General features: G+C 45.7%; 1 pseudogene; it reads right to left on the bottom strand.

Moving 5' to 3' along the window:
• Positions 1-976: 976 nt before the first annotated feature.
• Positions 977-15,346, bottom strand: part of LOC141025914 (uncharacterized) — a 32,010-nt pseudogene continuing 17,640 nt past the window's right edge.

Below are 15,346 nucleotides of genomic sequence, written 5' to 3'. Positions count from 1 at the left end.
CCGTAATGCAGCATCCCGCAACTAACTCATTAGTCACATTGCTTGCAAGGCTTATAGTGATGTGCATTACCGAGAGGGCCCAGAGGTACCTCTCCGACAATCGGAGTGACAAATCCTAATCTCGATCTATGCCAACTCAACAAGTACCATCGAGACACCTGTAGAGCACCTTTATAATCACCCAGTTACGTTGTGACGTTTGGTAGCACACTAAGTGTTCCTCCGGTATTCGGGAGTTGCATAATTTCATAGTCATAGGAACATGTATAAGTCATGAAGAAAGCAATAGCAACATACTAAACGATCAAGTGCTAAGCTAACGGAATGGGTCAAGTCAATCACATCATTCTCTAATGATGTGATCCTGTTAATCAAATGACAACTCATGTCTATGGCTAGGAAACTTAACCATCTTTGATTCAACGAGCTAGTCAAGTAGAGGCATACTAGTGACACTCTGTTTGTCTATGTATTCACACATGTACTAAGTTTCCGGTTAATACAATTCTAGCATGAATAATAAACATTTATCATGATATAAGGAAATATGAATAACAACTTTATTATTGCCTCTAGGGCATATTTCCTTCAGTCTCCCACTTGCACTAGAGTCAATAATCTAGATTAGATAGTAATGATTCTAACACCCATGGAGTCTTGGTGCTGATCATGTTTTGCTCGTGAGAGAGGCTTAGTCAACGGGTCTGCAACATTCAGATCCGTATGTATCTTGCAAATCTCTATGTCTCCCTCCTTGACTTGATCACGGATGGAATTGAAGCGGTAGGCGATGAAGGAGGAGGTGTGCAGGCGCGGGAGGTAGCGGGCGCGCGCGTGGTCGAGCGCGGCCCAGTGCGAGCAGGCGGTAGCAGCAGCGGGCGTGCGGGGGGGGGGAGGTAGGAGCGGCAGGGAGCGTAGGCAGCAACGGCGGAAGCGGTGACACCAGGCAGCAGCAGCAGCGCTGCGCGGAGGCGAGTTACGGGGGCGACGGCGGCTGGAGGCGGCGCGGGGAGGCCGGCCGGCAGCGGCACATCTGCAGGCAGCGGGGAGCAGCAGCAACACAGCGCGCGAGCGGGCATCGGGGCGCAGTGGCGTGGTGCAGAGAGGGGCGGGACGGACGGCGCGGGCGGGTGGCGGCGGAAAGCAGCACGGCAGCAGCTGTCGGGGGCGCAGCGGGCGTCGCAGACGCGCGCAGCCAGGCGAGTGCGAGAGCGCACGGGACGCGGATGTGACCGCGGTGAGCGCGCGTCGACCGCGGCCACCGGCCGGACTGGTGCGGCACGGCGTAGTTCTACGGCCCTGGAAACGTAGGGGGCATGGGTAGCCAGAGGGAGGGGAGGAGAAGGATGCTCACGGCGAGGCACACGGTGGCCGACAGTAGCTTAGACGCGTAGGAGCTTGACGCAGACGGAGGCGCGCCGGTGGCCGATGGGGACGGGAGCTCGAAGCAGGAGACGCGGGGCCTCCCCGGCTCCTGCTGTTAGATGATACGTCTCCAACGTATCTATAATTTTTGATTGTTCCATGCTATATTATATACTGTTTTGGATGATTAACGGGCTTTATTATACACTTCTATATTATTTTTGGGACTAACCTATTAACCGGAGGCCCACCCGAATTGCTGTTTTTTGCCTATTTCAGTGTTTCGCAGAAAAAGAATATCAAACGGAGTCCAAACGGAATGAAACCTTCGGGAACGTGATTTTCGGAACGAACGTGATCAAGAGGACTTGGAGTCTACGTCAAAAAATCAACCAGGAGAGCACGAGGCAGGGGGGCGCGCCTACCCCCTGGGCGTGCCCTCCACCCTCGTGGGGCCCATGTTGCTCCACCGACGTACTTCTTCCTCCTATATATACCTACGTACCCCCAAACTATCAGATACGGAGCCAAAAACCTAATTCCACCGCCGCAACCTTCTGTACCCGTGAGATCCCATCTTGGGGCCTTTTCCGGCGCTCCGCCGGAGGGGGCATTGATCACGGAGGGCTTCTACATCAACACCATAGCCTCTCCGATGATGTGTGTGTAGTTTACCTCAGACCTTCGGGTCCATAGTTATTAGCTAGATGGCTTCTTCTCTCTCTTTGGATCTCAATACAAAGTTCTCCACCATTCTTGTGGAGATCTATTCGATGTAATCTTCTTTTGCGGTGTGTTTGTTGAGACCGATGAATTGTGGGTTTATGATCAAGTTTATCTACGAACAATATTTGAATCTCCTCTGAATTCTTTTATGTATGATTGGTTATCTTTGCAAGTCTCTTCGAATTATCAGTTTGGTTTGGCCTACTAGATTGATCTTTCTTGCAATGGGAGAAGTGCTTAGCTTTGGGTTCAATCTTGGGCTGTCCTTTCCCAGTGACAGCAGGGGCAACAAGGCACGTATTGTATTGTTGCCATCGAGGATAAAAAGATGGGGTTTATATCATATTGCATGAGTTTATCCCTGTACATCATGTCATCTTACTTAAAGCATTACTCTGTTCTTGTGAACTTAATACTCTAGATGCATGCTGGATAGCGGTCGATGTGTGGAGTAATAGTAGTAGATGCAGAATCGTTTCGGTCTACTTGTCGCGAACGTGATGCCTATATACATGATCATGCCTATATATTCTCATAACTATGCTCAGTTCTATCAATTGCTCAACAGTACTTTGTTCACCCACTGTAATACTTATGCTCTTGAGAGAAGCCACTAGTGAAACCTATGCCCCCGGGTCTATTTTCCATCATATTAATCTTCCAACACTTAGTTATTTTTATTGCCTTTTATTTAATTTGCATCTTTATCATAAAAATACCAAAAGTATTATCTTATCATATCTATCAGATTTCACTCTCGTAAGTGACCGTTGAGGGATTGACAACCCCTTTATCGCGTTGGTTGCGAGGTTCTTATTTGTTTGTGTAGGTGTGAGGGACTCGTGCGTGGTCTCCTACTGGATTGATACCTTGGTTCTCAAAAACTGAGGGAAATACTTACGCTACTTTACTGCATCACCCTTTCCTCTTCAAGGGAAAACCAACGCAGTGCTCAAGAGGTAGCAAGAAGGATTTCTGGCGCCGTTGCAGGGGAGATTCGCGCCAAGTCAAGTCAACTCAAGACATACCAAGTACCCATCACAAACTCTTATCCCTCGCATTACATTATTTGCCATTTGCCTCTTGTTTTCCTCTCCCCCACTTCACCCTTGCCGTTTTATTCGCCCTCTCTTTTCCGTTCGTCGCTTTCTTTCTTGTCTTGTCGTTATGGCTAGTCCTTTATCCACTCCTTTATCTCCCGAGAATGAAGTTCTTAATTTTAAACAAAGGGAGGGAGAAAATCTAAAAGATGCTTGGTATAGAATTTGCAATGCTCAAAATATATCTACCCGAAAGCAATCTACTACCATTCTTCTTCGCAACTTTTATGTAGGCGTCACTCCTTGGTATAGATATATTCTTGATACCATTACCGGAGGGAATTTCTTGGGTAGCCATACTTTTGATTCTTACAATGCTATGATAGATTTGTTTGGCTCACCACCTCTTTTGGTTAATGGAACTATGTTAACTTTGGAACATGTGATGCAAAGGCTTGAAATTATTGAAAATAAAGTTGCTAATAGGGATTTGATTGAGAATTTGGATAAAAAGATCCATAATCAAATTACTCAATGTGGATCTAAGGTAGGAGTTACTTTGAAATTTTTTAAGGAGAAGGAACCCATAGTTAATGAAAGAATAGTTCAAGATTCTACTAGAATCGATAAACTTGAGGGTATTATTACCAACTTGGGGACCGCCTTTTCTTCCGTAAAAAACACTCCCAATACTCCTACCAAAATTGCCAAGCTTATGTACGTTCCTAAAAATAAGAGTGAATCCTCTAGTAAGGAAACTCCGGATCTAAAATCAATAAGTGTTCATCCCAATCTTTTTGCTATCATTAAGGAACCATTTGCTACAAATGATTTTTTCAATTACGTGCCTAAAAGTTTGATAATTCATAGAAAGAAAGGAACTCCTAAAGGTTATAAGTGTCTTATTGAAGAATTGCCTACCAAAGATGGCAATACCTAGATCTATCCTTGCTTTTATGCCTAGCTAGGGGCGTTAAACGATAGCGCTTGTTGGGAGGCAACCCAATTTTATTTTAGTTTTTTGTCTTTTGCTTCTGTTTAGGAATAAATATTTGATCTAGCCTCTGGTTAGACTTGTTTTTATGGTTTAATTAGTGTTTGTGCCAAGTTAAACCTATAGGATCTTCTTGGATGATAGTTATTTGATCTTGCTGAAAATTCCAGAAACTTTCTGTTCACGAAAACAATTTTTAAAAATCACCAGAACGTGATAAAATATTGATTCCAATTGCTGCTGATCAATAAACAAATTTTCTAGATCGTCCTATTTTGGTAGATTTTTTTTCAGTTCGAGAAGTTTGCCTTAGTTACAGATTACTACAGACTGTTCTATTTTTGACAGATTCTGTTTTTCGTGTGTTGTTTGCTTATTTTGATGAATCTATGGCTAATAAAATAGTTTATAAACCATAGAGAAGTTGGAATACAGTAGGTTTAACACCAATATAAATAAAGAATGAGTTCATTACAGTACCTTGAAGTGGTGTTTTCTTTTCTTTCGCTAACGGAGCTCACGAGATTTTCTGTTATGTTTTGTGTTGTGAAGTTTTCAAGTTTTGGGTAAAAGATTTGATGGATTATGGAACAAGGAGTGGCAAGAGCCTAAGCTTGGGGATGCCCATGGCACCCCAAGATAATCTAAGGACACCAAAAAGCCAAAGCTTGGGGATGCCCCGGAAGGCATCCCCTCTTTCGTCTACTTCCATCGGTAACTTTACTTGGAGCTATATTTTTATTCACCACATGATAAGTGTTTTGCTTGGAGCGTCTTGTATGATTTGAGTCTTTTCTTTTTAGTTTACCACAATCATCCTTGCTGTACACACCTTTTGAGAGAGACACACATGATTCGGAATTTGTTAGAATACTCTATGTGCTTCACTTATACCTTTTGAGCTATATAGTTTTTGCTCTAGTGCTTCACTTATATCTAATAGAGCATGGTGGTGGATTTGTTTTATAGAAACTATTGTTCTCTCATGCTTCACTTATATTATTTTGAGAGTCCTACAAAACAGCATGGTAATTTGCTTAAATTAAAAAATTAGTCCTAAAGTAATACGCATCCAAGATTAATAAAAAATTTCTTATGAGTGTTGAATACTATGAGAAGTTTGATGCTTGATAATTGTTTTGAGATATGAAGATGGTGATATTAGAGTCATGCTAGTTGAGTAGTTGTGGATTTTAGGAATACTTGTGTTAAAGTTTGTGATTCCCGTAGCATGCACGTATGGTGAACCGTTATGTGATGAAGTCGGAGCATGATTTATTTATTGATTGTCTTCCTTATGAGTGGCGGTCAGGAACGAGCGATGGTCTTTTCCTACCAATCTATCCCCCTAGGAGCATGCACGTAATACTTTGCTTTGATAACTTGTATATTTTTGCAATAAGTATATGAGTTCTTTATGACTAATGTTGAGTCCATGGATTATACGCACTCTCTTCCTTCCACCATTGCTAGCCTCTCTAATACCGCGCACTTTTCGCCGGTATCATACACCCACCATATACCTTCCTCAAAACAGCCACCATACCTACCTATTATGGCATTTCCATAGCCATTCCGAGATATATTTCCATGCAACTTACCATCGTTCCGTTTACTATGACACGCTTCATCATTGTCATATTGCTTTGCATGATCATGTAGTTGACATCGTATTTGTGGCAAAGCCACCGTTCATAATTCTTTCATACATGTCACTCTTGATTCATTGCACATCCCGGTACTCCGCCGGAGGCATTCACCTAGAGTCATATTTTTGTTCTAACTATTGAGTTGTAAGTAAATAAAAGTGTGATGATCATCATTATTAGTGCATTGTCCCAAGTGAGGAAATGATGATGGAGACTATGATTCCCCCACAAGTCGGGATGAGACTCCGGATTAAAAAAAAGAGGCCATTAAAAGAAGAGAAAATGCCCAAATAAAAAAATGACAAGAAAAGAGAGAAGGGACAATGTTACTATCCTTTTACCACACTTGTGCTTCAAAGTAGCACCATTATCTTCATGATAGAGAGTATCCTATGGTATCACTTTCATATACTAGTGAGAATTTTTCATTATAGCTTGGCTTGTATATTCCAATGATGGGCTTCCTCAAAATGCCCTAGGTCTTCGTGAGCAAGCGAGTTGGATGCACACCCACTTAGTTTCTTTTGTTGAGCTTTCATATATTTATAGCTCTAGTGCATCCGTTGCATGGCAATCCCTACTCACTCACATTGATATCTATTGATGGGCATCCCCATAGCCCGTTGATACGCCTAGTTGATGTGAGACTACCTTCACCTTTTTGTCTTCTCCACAACCACCATTCTATTCCACATATAGTGCTATATCCATGGCTCACGCTCACGTATTGTGTGAAGATTTGAAAAAGTTTGAGAACACCAAAAGTATGAAACAATTGCTTGGCTCGTCATCGGGGTTGTGCATGATTTAAATACTTTGTGTGGTGAAGATAGATCATAGCCAGACTATATGATTTTGTAGGGATAACTTTCTTTAGCCATGTTATTTTGAGAAGACATAATTGCTTGGTTAGTATGCTTGAAGTATTATTATTTTTATGTCAATATTAAACTTTTATCTTGAATCTTTCGGATCTGAATATTCATACCACAATTAAGAGAATTACATTGAAAATTATGCTAAGTAAGCATTCCACATCAAAAATTCTGTTTTTATCATTTACCTACTCGAGGACGAGCAGGAATTAAGCTTGGGGATGCTTGATACGTCTCCAACGTATCTATAAATTTTGATTGTTCCATGCTATATTATATTCTGTTTTGGATGATTAATGGGCTTTATTATATACTTTTATATTATTTTTGGGACTAACCTATTAACCGGAGGCCCAACCCGAATTGCTATTTTTTGCCTATTTCAGTGTTTCGCAGAAAAAGAATATCAAACGGAGTCCAAACGGAATGAAACCTTCGGGAACGTGATTTTCGGAACGAACGTGATCCAGAGGACTTGGAGTCTACGTCAAGAAATCAACCAGGAGAGCATGAGGCAGGGGGGCGCGCCTACCCCCTGGGCGGCCCTCCACCCTCGTCGGGCCCACGTTGCTCCACCGACGTACTTCTTCCTCCTATATATACCTACGTACCCCCAAACTATCAAATACGGAGCCAAAAACCTAATTCCACCGCCGCAACCTTCTGTACCCGTGAGATCCCATCTTGGGGCCTTTTCCGGCGCTCCGCCGGAGGGGGCATTGATCACGGAGGGCTTCTACATCAACACCATAGCCTCTCCGATGATGTGTGAGTAGTTTACCTCAGACCTTCGGGTCCATAGTTATTAGCTAGATGGCTTCTTCTCTCTCTTTGGATCTCAATACAAAGTTCTCCACCATTCTTGTGGAGATCTATTCGATGTAATCTTCTTTTGCGGTGTGTTTGTTGAGACCGATGAATTGTGGGTTTATGATCAAGTTTATCTATGAACAATATTTGAATCTCCTCTGAATTCTTTTATGTATGATTGGTTATCTTTGCAAGTCTCTTCGAATTATCAATTTGGTTTGGCCTACTAGATTGATCTTTCTTGCAATGGGAGAAGTGCTTAGCTTTGGGTTCAATCTTGGGGTGTCCTTTCCCAGTGACAGCAGGGGCAGCAAGGCACGTATTGTATTGTTGCCATCGAGGATAAAAAGATGGGGTTTATATCATATTGCGTGAGTTTATCCCTCTACATCATGTCATCTTACTTAAAGCATTACTCTGTTCTTATGAACTTAATACTCTAGATGCATGCTGGATAGCGGTCGATGTGTGGAGTAATAGTAGTAGATGCAGAATCGTTTTGGTCTACTTGTCGCGGACGTGATGCCTATATACATGATCATACCTAGATATTCTCATAACTATGCTCAATTCTATCAATTGCTCAACGGTAATTTGTTCACCCACCGTAATACTTATGCTCTTGAGAGAAGCCACTAGTGAAACCTATGGCCCCCGGGTCTATTTTCCATCAAATTAATCTTCCAACACTTAGTTATTTTTATTGCCTTTTATTTTACTTTGCATCTTTATCATAAAAATACCAAAAATATTATCTTATCATATCTATCAGATCTCACTCTCGTAAGTGACCGTTGAGGGATTGACAACCCCTTTATCGCATTGGTTGCGAGGTTCTTATTTGTTTGTATAGGTGTGAGGGACTCGTGCGTGATCTCCTACTGGATTGATACCTTGGTTCTCAAAAACTGAGGGAAATACTTACGCTACTTTACTGTATCACCCTTTCCTCTTCAAGGGAAAACCAATGCAGTGCTCAAGAGGTAGCATTGGACGCGAGGACGAGGACGAGGCACGAGCAGCTTCTGGTCGTCCTGGCGCAGCCCCGGGGTGGCGTCGGAGCGCGCGGACGATGGCGGACGGCGACAGGGACCTCGGTGAGCGACGAGGAGAAGAGGATCTGGGCAAGGATGGGAGAGAGAGAGTCCGAGAGGAGAGGGGAGTGGGGACTGAGTGGGAGAGGGATCGAGGGGGCGCGGCTGTCGCCCTTATCCCCTCGGGACAACGCCGGCGAGGTGGTTTGATGGGGACGCGCCCCTGTTGCGACCCGGAACAGAGGAAGAGGGAGGGGAGGAGGACCGGTGCGGGGAGTCGGCTGGATGGGGTGGGCCGACTGGTGGGTGAAGGTCCAGGGAAACAAGGGGGAGGCCTTCTTTTCCTTTTTGTGTTCCTTTGCATTTTCCTTTTAAAACTTTTCTGTTTTCTAATTAGTTTTATTTATTTTAGGTTTTATAAAATATGGTCTAAGCCCCAAAATTAGTATTAGTAGTTAGGCCACTGCCACAAATAACTTGGCACTTTAATAAAATAGTTTGCATTTATTTCTTATTTAAAATGCATTTTAATAATTGTTTAAGCCACTGTTTTAATTACTTTAGGCCACTAAACCACTTTGCAAAGATGTTGGGTCACAACCATAACTAGTTATGGAGTATTTGCCACACTTTGAACATTTTAGTTTGCATGTTTGAGAATTTTGAATTTTTGACTTTAAATTGGATTTGAATTTGAATTGTGATTTGGATCAAGTGAAGATTAGCAACAGTAACATGATGACATGGCACCATAAACAGGGGATTACTGTAGCATGCCACTAGGGATGTTACAAATCTCCTCCACTACAAGAAATCTCGTCCCAAGATTTAAGTGGGGAAGTAAAGAGTAACTTCGGGAGAACTGACCCTTATAGGGTTAATTATCTGGTGAACAATTCAGGGAATGAGGTAGAAATATCTCTCGAGTTGAAACTAAAAAAAATACATCGAGAGCAAAGTATGAAGGTGCAATAGGAAGTTTCAGCCGAATGTGCAAACGATTGATACCTGAATAGAGTGTGAGAAAGGGGTTCAGAGCGTCGGGAATAGATCATCTCTCGAAAGGTGGCTCGTGACATGATACGAAGCTAAATTCAAGAATATTTCGGAATCAAAGATATACAGGAGAGTCAGGTTCCGATCCTGTGGAGTTGTGGGTTATGAGCCCACCATGTGGGTTAAAAGTGGAAAGGGCGCTGACATCTTACACGGTCATGATAGCAAGGCAGGTCAGAGGATAGCCTGTCAGTTATGTTGGCAACAACATTGGTACCAAGGGCGAGGGACGAAGAGAACCATTTTCCTGCTCGTTAAGATGAGGCGGACCAATAGGCAAAGTTCTCATCCATCGGTGGTTACCGGAATGTCATCAACAATAGTAACAAGGTCTTGCTGACAGAGCTTGTACACCGAGGTGTTTACATGAGCAGGGAATTATTTCTGCTTAGAACATATATAGATCACAAGAAAGGTTAAACAAACCAATGGAAAGGAAAATGTGTTTATACACAAGATTTAGGAGTGTAACTTTTCCCAAGGAAAAGTAGAGCATGATATACATGTTAGATCAAGAAGTACATCACCATTTGGATAAAGGGGCAAGGGAATTCATGATGTTATCCATACAACGGTGTTTGGATAATAGAGCAACAAACATTTGGCAATGCACTTCCAATGTTCTTGTTGTTGTTTGGCGTACCATAGTTATGCTTCGAGGAACATTAACATGGTGTTTCAAGCAAGATTGAATCTGAAGGTCACAAGAAGTACAAAGGAACAATTCCAAGAATGTTAAGGAATGTAAGATATAACCAAAACATGACCAAGTCTGTATTGGCAGGAGGTCAAGGATGGTGTCGATGACAACACGAATCATCGACGGGCTAGGATGGTATTTCTCCTCAATAATTCGATTGGTATCTTAGACAAGGCAGCATATTGATGGTGATCACGACAAATTTCGTCGAGAGGCTTTATGAAGATGCCATCGGGCAGCAACGTCATCAAGCAACAGGAATCATGAAGCGACATATTTCCATTTACTGTTATGACGCCGCGTGGACCGGGCATTTTAAGTTTTGCGCGGGCATAGAGTGGGACCGCATTAAAACGAGCAAGAGCGGTATGCCCCAGAAGTGCATGGTAGCTACTGTGGAGCGGGGCAATATCAAAGTTCAAGCCCTCGCTTCAGGAGTTGTTCGGCGAACCGAAAACGACTTCCAGTGTGGTAGAGCCCATGCCGTGAGTTTCTACGCTGGTTATTGCTCCCTTGAGGATAGTTCTGGTGGGCTTGATTCTTGAAGGATCAATGCCCATTTTGTGGACAGTGCCTTGGTAGAGTAGATTAAGGCTACTACCGCCGTCCATAAGGACTTTCGTGAGATGGAACCCATCGATAATTGGATCGATGATGAGAGCTGCCAGACCTTCGGGAAGGATATGACTAAATTTTGGGGGGATCCGCTCTATGGCGTATATGTCCCGTGGTGCGTGCGTGTGCTCCCTTGTAGGGGTGTGCTTTGCATATACCATGTTTACGGTTTTCACTTCGAGGGGAAATTGCTTCTGAACCCCGGTGTTCGGCTGGCGAGTCTCTTCGTCATCGCTGTAACTAGGCGGCTGCTTCCCCTTGTCTTCGGCATTAAGCTTGCCGGCTTGTTTGAAGACTCAGCAGCTTCTGTTTGTGTGAGTAGCTGGTTTATCGGGGGTGCCATGTATCTGGCAGGGCCGGTCTAGTATCTTGTCTAGATTGGATGGTCCGTCTCTATTTGCCTTGAATGGCTTTTTCCGTTGACCGGGTTTGGCGATGTGTCTCGCGTTATTTCATTATTATTGCGATGATTGTGTTTATCGTGTCGTGGCTTGCCGTTGCGGTCTCGGACTTCGGAAGTACCCGGATCGATGGCGTTGTTACTTCTACGAGCGAGCCAGCTGTCCTCTCCCGCGCAAAAGCGGGTCGTTAGAGCGGTAAGGGCTGCCATGGATTTTGTTTTTTCTTGACCGAGGTGGCGAGCGAGCCATTCATCCCGGACGCTGTGTTTGAAGGCCGCGAGGGCTTCGACGTCTGGACAATCGACAATTTGGTTCTTTTTAATTAAGAACCTAGTCCAGAGTTTCCTGGCTGACTCTCCGGGCTGCTGGGTGATGTGACTTAAGTCATCGACGTCTGGTGGCCGGACATATGTTCCTTGGAAGTTATCGCGAAAGGCATCTTCCAGGTCTTCCCAGCTGCCAACGGAGTTCTCGGGAAGGCTGTTTAGCCAGTGCCGCGCTGGGCCCTTTAATTTTAGTGGGAGATATTTGATGGCATGGAGATCATCACCGCGAGCCATGTGGATATGGAGAAGAAAGTCCTCAATCCATACCGCGGGATCTGTTGTTCCATCGTATGATTCTATATTCGTGGGTTTAAACCCTTATGGGAATTCGTGCTCCATTACTTCGTCAGTGAAGCAAAGAGGGTGTGCGGCGCCTCTATATTGGGCCACATCGCGACGTAGCTCGCATGGAGTTCGTCTACGGTTTTCGGCCCGGGCGTGATTAGGCTTGTCACGTCCGAATTGGGAGCCGTTGTCGCGTGTTTGGGCACGCCCTCGCAATCCTTAGATCGATCTGGTATGTCCTGCTCTATTGTCCAGGTCCTGCCGAAGGTCATATGTATGACCCGAGCTATTTTCTCTCTGCCTTTACAGTGAGGTAGGGCGGGCTGGTGTTCGGCTTAAGTTGCCGCTTTATCCCGGCCACGTGGTGGTCGGTCAGCCGCATTGTGCGATGATGGTACGGGCTCCAGTTCCTCATCATCGAACCGAGGTAGTAATTTACGCTTCGGGTAACTTTTGGCTGGGTGCTTGAGGCCGTATTCCTCGGCTGCTAGGACATCAGTCCATCTATCGTTTAGCAGATCTTGATCAGCTTGAAGCTGTTGCTGCTTCTTTTTAGGCTCCTTGCCGTGTCTATTAGCTGGCGCTTAAAGCGCTCCTACTCGAGAGGTTCCTCAGGCATGATAAAATCCTCGTTTCCGAGGCTCACCTCCTCCTCGGAGAGCGGGAGATAGTTAGTGTCCTCCGAGTCTTCGTGTATGGCCTGTTCATTAGGGCTAACTTGCCCATCTTCCCGATCGTCCTGTTCGGCAGTTTGTTCGTTGGGGTCTTCTCTGTCTTTGGCATCGTCCAGAGTGTTATCGTCTCCCGTGCCGGTATTGCTGTTTTTCTCACGACATGACTTAGAGCGGCCTCACTGACGCCGGCGCTTTGGCTGTGTCTCAGGAGGTTTATCCTCGACTGGATAATTTTTGTCGTCGTCGTTAGTTCTTTTAGGTGTATCCACCATGTACACGTCGCAAGAAGAAGTGGCCGTCCAACGTCCGGTAAACGGCCCGGTTTTGGCCTTGCTCCTCATCAGCTTCGTCGTCCATATCGTCGATGTCTTCGGAGCCGTAATCGGGCATGTCGGTTAAGTCCTCGACAGTGGCTATGAAGTGGGCGGTGGGTGAGAAGCGAAATTTTCCGTCATCAGCCTCTAGTTCGAACCGGATATAATTCGGCTGTGAGTCCCCCGCTAAGGATAGATTTTTTAATGAGTTTAGCACGTCGCCTTAGGGCGAGTGCCGGAAGATGTCCGCGGAGCAGAATTCAATGATTGATGACTGATCAGGCTCGGCGTACGCGGACGTACATGGTTCGGAACCTGTAGCCGGAGATGAGTCCATGGTTCCAGTGACACAGATGTCACTTGAAGTTAGGTCTGTGTGCGGCTCCAACGCCGCTGAGTCTACGGCTTCCGTGGCGGGGTTAAGCTTCCCGTCCTCGGATGGCGCGATCTGCTCCGGATCTAAGGCCAGAGTAGTTACAGGTGCTATCTCTTGGGTATGGTCCGATGGCAGTTTTACGTCATATTCATCGTGGTGGCAGGGAGCGGCTACCGTGGTCTTGAATCCGTCGAAGATCAAGTCCTCGCGGATATCCGTGACGTAGTTCAAGCTTCCAAATCTGACCTGATGGCCAGGGGCGTAGCTTTCGATCTGCTCCAGATGGCCAAGCGAGTTGGCCCGCAGTGCGAAGCCACCGAATATGAAGATCTGTCCGGGGAGGAAGACTTCCCCTTGGACAGCATCGTTGTAGATGATTGAAGGAGCCATCAAACCTTTTGACGACGGCACAGTGGAACTCTCAATGAAAGCACCAATGTCGGTGTCAAAACCGGCGGATCTCGGGTAGGGGATCCTGAACTATGCGTCTAAGGTCGATGGTAACAGGAGACAGGGGACACGATGTTTACCCAGGTTCGGGCCCTCTCTATTGAGGTAATACCCTACTTCCTGCTTGATTGATCTTAATGAATATGAGTGTTACAAGAGTTGATCTACCACGAGATCGTAATGACTAAAACCCTAAAAGTCTAGCCAATATGACTATGATGATTATGATTCTTCCTCTACGGACTAAGCCCTCCGGTTTATATAGAAACCGGAGGGGACTAGGGTTGTACAAAGTCGGTTACAGAGAAAGGAATCTTCATATTTGGACACCAAGCTTGCCTTCCACGCCAAGGAGAGTCCCATCCGGACACGGGAGAGAGTCTTCGGTCTTCGTATCTTCACGGCCCATCAGTCTGACCCATGTCTAATAGGTCGGATGTCCGAGGACCCCTTAGTCCAGGACTCCCTCACTCGCTCGTCACCTCGGCCAAGAAAAGCCGAAGTCCATGGCAGCCCTCACGACACTTATGACCCGCTTCTGTGCGGGCGAGGATAGTTGGCTGGCCCATAGCAATAACAATGCAAGCGAACCTGGCACTTCTGAGACCAGAAACAGCAACGGCAAGCCCCGACGCAACAGACACAAGCGTCGAAGCAATGGTGACAATACCGATGACACGACGGTCAATGCCAGATTCAGTGGCTCTAAGTTCGGTCAGCGGAAGAAGCCATATAAAGGAAACAATCCGGGACCTTCCAGCTTGGACCGCATACTCGATCGTCCATGCCAGATTCATGGCACCCCAGACAAACCAGCCAATCATACCAACAGAGACTGTTGGGTTTTTAAACAGGCCGGCAAGTTAAATGCCGAGAACAAGGAGAAGGGGTCGCAAAGCGACGACGATGACGAGGACCCCGACCACCGAACACAGGGGGACAGAAGAAATCCCCCCCCCCCCCCAAGTTAAAACGGTGAATATGATATACGCTACCCATATCCCCAAGTGGGAGCGCAAGCGCGCGCTCAGGGACGTCTACGCGATGGAGCCAGTCGCCCAAAAGTTCAACCCATGGTCTTCCTGCCCGATCACTTTCAATCGCAGGGACCATCCGACCAGTATCCGTCATGGCGGTTTAGCTGCACTGGTCCTTGACCCAATCATTGATGGATTCCATCTCACGCGAGTCCTCATGGATGGTGGTAGCAGCCTGAACCTGCTCTGTCAGGATACAATGTGCAAAATGGGCATTAATCCCTCACGGATCAAGCCCACAAAATCTACCTTCAAAGGAGTCATACCAGGTGTGGAGGCCCGTTGTACGGGCTCAATCACACTAGAGGTTGTCTTCGGATCTCCGGACAACTTCCAAAGCGAAGAGTTGATCTTCGACATCGTCCCCTTTCGCAGTGGCTATCACACACTGCTTGGACGAACCGCATTTGCTCGATTCCACACGGTGCCACACTACGCTTATCTTAAACTCAAGATGCCCGGACCACACGGCGTCATAACAGTCAATGGAAATACGGAACGCTCCCTCTGTACTGAGGAGCACACTGTGGCTTTAGCAGCAGAAGTACAGAGCGGCCTTTTCAAGCAAAACCTTAATTCGGCAGCCGAGCTCTCGGACACGGTCAAACGAGTCCAAACT

This window comes from Aegilops tauschii, chromosome 6, assembly GCF_002575655.3.
Source record: "Aegilops tauschii subsp. strangulata cultivar AL8/78 chromosome 6, Aet v6.0, whole genome shotgun sequence".
NCBI classification, from domain to species: Eukaryota; Viridiplantae; Streptophyta; class Magnoliopsida; order Poales; family Poaceae; genus Aegilops; species Aegilops tauschii.
This window is presented reverse-complemented; position numbering and strand designations above follow the sequence as displayed.